Source organism: Erpetoichthys calabaricus, chromosome 8 (assembly GCF_900747795.2).
Source record: "Erpetoichthys calabaricus chromosome 8, fErpCal1.3, whole genome shotgun sequence".
Lineage (NCBI taxonomy): Eukaryota > Metazoa > Chordata > Cladistia > Polypteriformes > Polypteridae > Erpetoichthys > Erpetoichthys calabaricus.
The window spans coordinates 35,696,334-35,704,987 of record NC_041401.2 but is presented as its reverse complement, the minus strand read 5'-3'; positions in this window follow the sequence as shown (position 1 = coordinate 35,704,987).

Sequence of the window (8,654 nt, the reverse complement as noted above, 5' to 3'; positions counted from 1 at the left end):
ACTGCCATTTTTGTGGAGTGCCAGTCCATCACAGGGCACCTTCACTAACACAGCCACATCTGGTATCCATCAATTCAGCTGTCCATCTGTTGTGTAAACCCATCCATCCATTATTTCACTTTCTTAATCCAGTTAAGGATACGGGGTACAAAATTTGAATAAGCTGTTAAAAAAATTGTAGCTTTGTATAAAAGATTTGCAATCTGTAGATTTTCTTATATTAATCTGTTTACTAGTCACTACTGTATTTACACACTGCTTCAACATCAGAGAAAACACTTGACAAAACTGAATCATCTGATTTGTTAAGATTAAATTCTGTCTGAAGGGTGATTCTTCTTCTTCTTCCTCTTCATCTTTTCCCACTTCTATTTGGGGTCAAAGTGCTTGATCAACCTTCTCCAAACAGCTCGGTCCTGCACCTCTTCCCCAGTCAAGCCCTTTTCCTTCAGATCTTCTTTTACTTCATCCTTCCACCTCTGATTTGGCTTCCCTCATTTTCTCTTTCCCTGTACTTCCATTCCCATTACTCTTTTGCCCACATATTCATTGTCTTTCATCATCACATGTCCATACCACTTCAACCTACTTTCCTGTACTTTCTTAGATATCTCTTAATACCTTGATGTGCCTCTTATGGTCTCATTTTTATTCAGTCCTTTTTTGTAACTCCACACATCCATCTCAACATTGTCATTTCTGCCACATCTAACCTCTTCTCCTGAGCTTTCTTTGCTGCTCATGTCTTAGCTTCATACATTATTGCTGCTCTTACCACTGTTTTAAAAGGCTTACATTTAATCTTTAGCTTTATTTTTCGATCACACAATACTCCTGAAACCTTCTTCCAATTGTTCCATCCACACTGCACTCTGTGGGTTATCTATGTATCTAGTTGTCTATCTTGGGCTACCACTGTTCTAGATATCTCAATGTATCCACTCTTTTCTGCACTTCTAACTTCTGCATCCTGAGCATCACTAAACCTCCTATATTTGGTCTTCTTCCTATTTTTATTCAGTCCTCTATCTTCCAAAGCTGTTCTCTATTTTATTTACAGTATATTCATATTCATATTTATATTTATATTCAGATGGATGATAAATTGGACTGGACTGCCAATACTGATTCTCTGTGCAAAGACTGGTGTCCTTCAACATCTGTAATAAGATGCTACAGATGTTCTATCAGATGGTTGTGGCGAGCACTCTCTTCTACGCAGTGGTGTGCTGGGGAGGCAGCATAAAGAAGAAGGATGCCTCACGCCTAGACAAACTGGTGAGGAAGGCAGGCTCTATTGTTGGCATGGAGCTGGACAGTTTGACATCCGTGGCAGAGCAACGGGCGCTCAGCAGGCTCCTATCAATCATGGAGAATCCACTGCATCCACTAAACAGTGTCATCTCCAGACAGAGGTGCAGCTTCAGTGACAGACTGCTGTCACTGTCCTGCTCCACTGACAGACTGAGGAGATCGTTCCTCCCCTAAACTATGCAACTCTTCAATTCCACCCCCCGGGTAAACGTTATTCAAAGTTGTTGTCTGTTTTTACCTACATTTTTATTACTCTTTAATATTGTTTTTTTGTATCAGTATGCTGCTGCTGGAGTATGTGAATTTACCCTTGGGATTAATAAAGTATCTATCTATCTATCTATCTATCTATCTATCTATCTATCTATCTATCTATCTATCTATCTATCTATCTATCTATCTATCTATCTATCTATCTATCTATCTCCAGTCTTCCAACTTCCTCTCCATTTCCTCTTCTCTGGTGCTACACAACACAATGTCATCAGCCAAAGGCCTGCGCCAGAGGGATCGGTCTTCCATCTTATGATTCGACACATCCTCATGCTCTGCTCTGTAATTTTATATTTTTAATGCAAACATTTGTCCATCACTAAGGTAATGGTCTCCAATATAGTGCCTTTTATAACAAGCAATTTACAAAACAAAAATAAGGAAATGATTATTTGACAAGGACTCATCTCAAAAAAGAATACATAAAAACTCACTAATGGGAAGCATTCTATATAAGAATAACTTATTTTAAATAAAAGCTAACAACTCTAGCAGATAGAAACCTATCAGAAGATGAAATAAGGGCAACTATGGCATTAAAAAAATTAAAGTAAGCGATTACAAAATTCAAGATGCTGTTGGGTAAAACTGAAAACTGAGATTAGCTGTCTGATTTCACTTGTTCCACATACATGTCCCATATGTGCATATTTAATATGTGCACTTTTTTATTAATTCTGCAAATATCCCTCCAAAATTATGTGGCTGCCAAAACTGGAGGTATGATAATTTAATTAAAAAAGATGGGTAAAAGACAGTCATAATGATAAAGCTGTATTAATTACTTAGCAACCAATTAATTTTTAGGCAGGTTTCAGGGCTTAAGTACACTCTGGTCTTGATCTTTCCAGATGCTGTACTCTTATTTCATTTCTCTGTTTTGGAAGGAATTTGTCTAACTCCCGTGATGGACTTTAAATTTATATTGGCAAATTTCTTATTCACAGTGATATGAAGCAACAAGGTTTTCTTGGAGAAGATTTAATGCACTTGACCATTTTAAAATCTATGAATGACAAAATCACCTGCACTAGAACAGGAACCCCTTCAGACTTTTGTGTGAAAAGGTATTACAATATGTCAATTCTGTCTTAATCAGGTCAGATGCCATTCATTTAATTCACTCATTTTAAATTGTATTAGTGCATCTCCTGCATTCGTGTGGGGAGATGCGACCCTTCCATTCTGGATCATGGCAATTTGGAAGACAGCTAATGCAGCAACAAAACCAAATCCAAATCCACTGCCTTGAGGTTTCAGGTGTTTGAGCCAAAGGCTAGATCCCGTACCAATAATACCGATTGTCAGCAGAAAGGGCATCCAGACAGTATTGGTTACTCTATTTTAAACCATGAATCATGTCTTTTGAAGAGTTATTGTAATGATGGGGCTAATCCTGGACCATCAACTGGCACAGCATTAGGTTCAACCCTTGACCAATGTTGTCTGGTGATCGAGGACACAGCACTGGGCCTGCCATGCCGTATGCTTATGAGATGTGGTCTAGGAAAGGTGAGGAAGTCCTGACTATACAGCAAATGGAGATGAGGATGGTGAGGTGGATGGTCCGTGTGTCACTTAGAAAGCGCAGAATGAGTCGTGAAAAACGCAGTCTGTTTGATGTTTGATGATATCAGGAAAAGTAATTTATGTTGGTTTGGATATGTGCAAAGGAAAGATGTAGACGTGTGGATAAAGAAAGTCATGCCCTTGGAAGTAAGAAGAAGCCAGCCCAAAGGCAAGTCTAAGAAAAACCTTGAAGGAGATCCTAAATGCTGACTTAAAATTGAAAGGCATGAAAGAGAGCAAAGTGCAAGATAGAATAAACTGGAGAGAAGAGATTCAGGATAAAGACTCAAAAAACATATGATGATGATGGCTATTATGGTGATTTAAAATTGTATTAGTAGGACATGGAGGATTATCAATTTCATTGAGTTTCTTTATAGGAATTCAGGCTCAAGGAAATAACTGGTAACACAAGTAACCAAAAGGCACCAAAATATCTGACCTTTTCGCTAGGGCACTGAACTTTAAGCCACAAGGTTACCAGTTCATTTCCCACCATTATTGCACTGCGTGATCATTTGCTTCACTTTTTAGTGCCCCATTTGGAAAAATATTATTAGCAAACAATTCAAATGTGTCCTGCTCTTGTGTGTGGTTTACAGTCAGTTTGTCTATTGAATAATTCTACAGTAACAGGTTTCAAGGGCCAGAGCTTATCCTAGAAAGATCAGGTGCAAAGAAGGAATAACCATTGATAGGGAGCCAGTCCATCCCAGGACCCACTCAAGCACAGAGCCCCATTAGGCCAGTATGAAATTTACAATTAATACACACCTTGCTGGTGTTATTCTAAAATCAGATTATCAGATCTGCACAGACAACAACCAAGCATGGGATTCAAACCCAGAATGCTACTGTACCGTGTACCATAATTACAGAGCTGCATGGTGCTGTAGTGGTTAGAAGCTTTGCCTTACTAATTGAATTTAAAGGTAAAGTTCATTACTTTAAAGTCTGACCAGCATGAAACACTTTTCAGCAGCATGATCATCAAATGTTAATTAGTTATATGTGGACCTTACTTCGACACTTTTGCATTATTCCTTTCACAAAACGGATTTTTTGAAAAGTAACCTGAAAATGTGACAGATACGTGGTGAGTACTGCAATAAATAAAGTACTTTAATCAAGCCTACAGTCAAAACAATAGAAACATGAGATTAAATTTTTTTTCTCTGCCATCCATTACAAACTACATGGGGTAACGTAAAAAAAAATGTTATTTTTGGGTGGAGTATTCCTTTAACAATTGGCCTGAAAGAGGATGTGTGTCTTTATTAACTCCCCACACAGTGAGGGGCACGGTTAAAGTGGCCAGAGATTCTCTAAGGATAACAGTTGGAGAATCACAAATGCTAACTGAGTGTTGGGGATTGAAAGTCTCCAAAACTGCGACCAGAATCCATCAACATAACCATAGGTTATTTGGGAGGATTGCCAGAAGACAGGACTCTTGACCAGTGAATGAGGAGGCAGTCAAGTCTTGACATTTGGATTATCATGAGTGATGTGAGATTTTTTTCATGGACGTTATTGTTATTGGCAGTGTTGGTTGCCATTTGTTCATGTTCTATCAAAAAATTTGTTATGTTGTTTCTACATGAAAACATATGATTCAAAAAATCCTCAACCATCACTACAAACTACATGGGCTAAGTAATAATAAAACAATATCATTTTTTGATGTAGTATTCCGTTAAAATGTTTCTCTCCGACTACCACTACAAACAACATGCCTCTTACCAGAAATCCCAAGTCACTCTCTAAATCTTCAAAAATAAGGCTGCAGTGGGGAGTTGGCAGTGGAGTGTGTTTTAATTTTGGTTTTTCAAAACCAGTTATAACCATTACATTTCTTATATGTAGTTGAATTAAATAAAAATTTTACCCTGAGAAAAACAAGTTAGAAAATGTACGCATGGTGTGACATTCAAGTGCGTTCAGAGACTTTGTTAGCATCTTAAAAACTGGAACATTTTTAAATATTCTAGTCACTTTATTAGAGAGTTTATCACAATTTGTATGCCATATTTTGTAGCAGTGAGTCATATTCAAAAATAACAGTGATAGCAGAATATAATTACATGTCCTAACTTTGTATATAAAATATGATACCATTTGTAATACCATTTTACAATATCATGTGGATGAAGCGGCTTTCATCGACAGCAGATTCAAACTCAAGTGAGAAAAGATTTGTGGGCTGTTGCTAGTTGTCAGATGTGGAGGGTCTTTGGCAAATTGCAGTTCACCATTTCTTGAACAAACTTTTTTCCAAGAAGTACCCGAATGAGATTTAAAATTTGAAAAGCTAGTACATCGGTAGGAAGCATTGAATTGCCTAACAAGCAGTGGGCTAAAAAGAGGAAGCTCTGCAGTCTACTTGTGACTTTACTCTGTAGGAAGATAAGTAAATAAATCAAGTTAAATAACATTCGATTTGACTTTTTAAGTAACATATAAATGTTTCCTATGTAAAGACCATCACAAAACATGATCACAAACAGGACTTTGCCTGATACGTTGGCGAGCTCTGTAAGCCGTGCTGCTTCGTTGGAGGACAGGTGTGGGGCAGACTGACTGGCAGGATGACGCTGGACCTCTTTCTGCATCCAAACGGCGACATCTTTCGCCTTTATACCTGGTGCAGCTGCGTTTTTCTTATATGTGAGTGGACATTTCTTGTGCGGAGGGCTTCTGTTCTCTTTCTCCAATGTAGAACCCTCATCATCATCTGAGTTCACCTCTGTCATAGCATGTCTTTATTAAAAAACAGCAGTGTCAGATCTTGGTGAGCGTGAATGCGACTGAAAAAATAAAGCTGAATAAAATAAATGCTAACTTTTACAGTACCATACATTTACACCGGCTGTTACAGACTCAAATCAAGTGTATGTTTTTATTGTTTAATAGTAACAATAAGAGCAGCTCTCTACTCAAAAAGTTTATTTTGGGACACGGGAAGACTCAAACCTATGACCTTTTGAATAGGAATCAGCAGTTCTTACCGCTGTACTACCAAAGAAGTCGTGACAATAAAGTACACTAACCTAATTTCTTTTTTCTTTGGTTATATTCTTGAATAAAAGTGCACTTGTTTTGTTATACTTGTACCTTTTGTGAAAATGCTTATTTGATATTTGGACTTCAGTCTTCACACATTATACACTTCATGTCAAAATGTTGTTAGTACTAAAACATGAAAAAAGTATGTCTTTTAGGTATGTGTTCAACAGTTCTTGCATTTCCTGTCATCCTACGCTTACATAGATCTTTGTAGACATGGAACACACATGAAATACATGTATTCCAAATAATGATATATTATTTAGCCTATACGGCTCTAGGTACTACATCACTCCCATATAAACAAGTCTTAGGCTGGGAGAGGTTTTTGCCGTTTCTGTGTTGGTGGGAGGATGGGATAGCAGGCTGCTTGCTGCTTTTGCTTATCGACACATTTACAACACAAAAGACGCTGAATGGAGACGTGTGAACGGATTTAAGGTGGGCCAGGTTTACAAGTTTTTCAGTAGGCTTTGGTAATTCTAGTGTTAATGTAAAGTTTTGGATCAGCATTAATGCTATTAAATACCTCTTTATGTTAATAAAATATTGTGGCTTATTTTTTTCCAAAGAGGGTTTTTTCATGATGGCATCCAATTTTGCCATCCTCTTTTCCACCACAGCTTCTAGTGTGCCCAATTATCACCCTGTAATGGAGCAGGCTTTCCTAATAAGTCTGCTTAGGCAGTATGCTTCTTTTGGACTTGCTTCCCCAGTAGACTGCAGCGTAGAACACCACACTGGCTACCATGGACTGGTAGAACATTTCTAGCAGCTTCATCAAAAGACCCGAGTCTCCTTAACAAGTACCGTCTACTCTGACTTTCTTGTCCACCACCACTATGTTGTCAGACTAGTCCAGTTTGTTATTTATAGGTACTTGTAGCTCTGTACTGCTTCAACCTTTTCCTTCTTAACACTAGAATTACCAGAGCCTACGAAAAAACTCGTAAATCCGTCCCACCTTAAATCGCGTCTTAAATCTGTTTGCACCTCTCCGCCAGAGTCTTTTGTCATCTAAATGTGCTGATAAACACAAGCTACTAGCAGCCAGCTATTCCATCCCCCCAGCGACTTAGAATGAACTTCTCCTAGCTCATGCCTTGCCTTGATTTGATTATCTGGGATTGAAGTGGAGTTTTAGAGTGGAAATAATATAGCGTTATTTGGAATACACGCATTTCATGTGTGTTCCGTTTCTATAGTAGTCTGTGCAAACACATTTTTAAAACAGAAATGTTTTTCATATTCTAATAGTAAATGACAAAATGTAGGCTTAAACTATATAACGTATGAAGCCTGAAGTCCATATATCAAAGAAACACTTTGATTCTGAATGCGACTGCGAGAATGAAAAGTGAATTAAAAAAAAAAAAAAAAGCTAACCTTTACCAGTATCATAAGTTACACCGGCTGTTACAGACTGAAATAAAATTTATGTTGTTATTCTAAAATTGTAAGAATAAGAGCAGTTCACTTCTCAAAGAGGTGCCATTCGGGATCGAACTCGCCACTCTCTGATTCCCAGTCAGGAGCTGATACCATTACGCCAACGCGGCGGTTGTAGTAAGAGTGTCAATGTGGCATGCTAACGCTGCTTTTTTTTCTTTGTGCAGTTATATTTTTGAATAAAAGCGCACGTGTTCTCTTATTTGTACCTTTTGTGAAAGTGTTTCTTTGATATATGGACTTCAGGCTTCATATGTTATATAGTTTATGCCTACATTTTGTCATTTACTATTAGAATATGAAAAACGTTTCTGTTTTAAAAATGTGTTTGCACAGACTACTATAGAAATGGAACACACATGAAATGCGTGTATTCCAAATAACGCTATATTATTTCCACTCTAAAACTCCACTTCAATCCCAGATAATCAAATCAAGGCAAGGCATGAGCTAGGAGAAGTTCATTCTAAGTCGCTGGGGGGATGGAATAGCTGGCTGCTAGTAGCTTGTGTTTATCAGCACATTTAGATGACAAAAGACTCTGGCGGAGATGTGCAAACGGATTTAAGACGCGATTTTGGCACATTGGAAGTCCAGCACCAGTTCTTTTCTCTTGCCGATGTTGTACCTTACTTAAAATACAAATACTTAGTCACCCAATTCCGCCTACATCTGACTCCGGCCCATCCCATGTCATGCAGAAAGGTCTACTTCCTTCAGCAAGCACGACTCCAGGTGTTTCATTGTTTTGGCATCAGAAATGACTGTTTAGTGTGTAAAAGAAAGATATAAAAATATACAAGATAAAGCAACTGCTGCCTACATAAAATTGAAAACAGTAAACAATTTCGTAAATGAAGTTGTACAGAATGTTTCTCTGCTTTTTGGATAGATGAGTTCACAAATTTTGAAATTTAAAAAATGTGTTTAGCACTCAGTATTCCATATTTCTCAATGAAACTTTAACGGCCTCAACAACATTT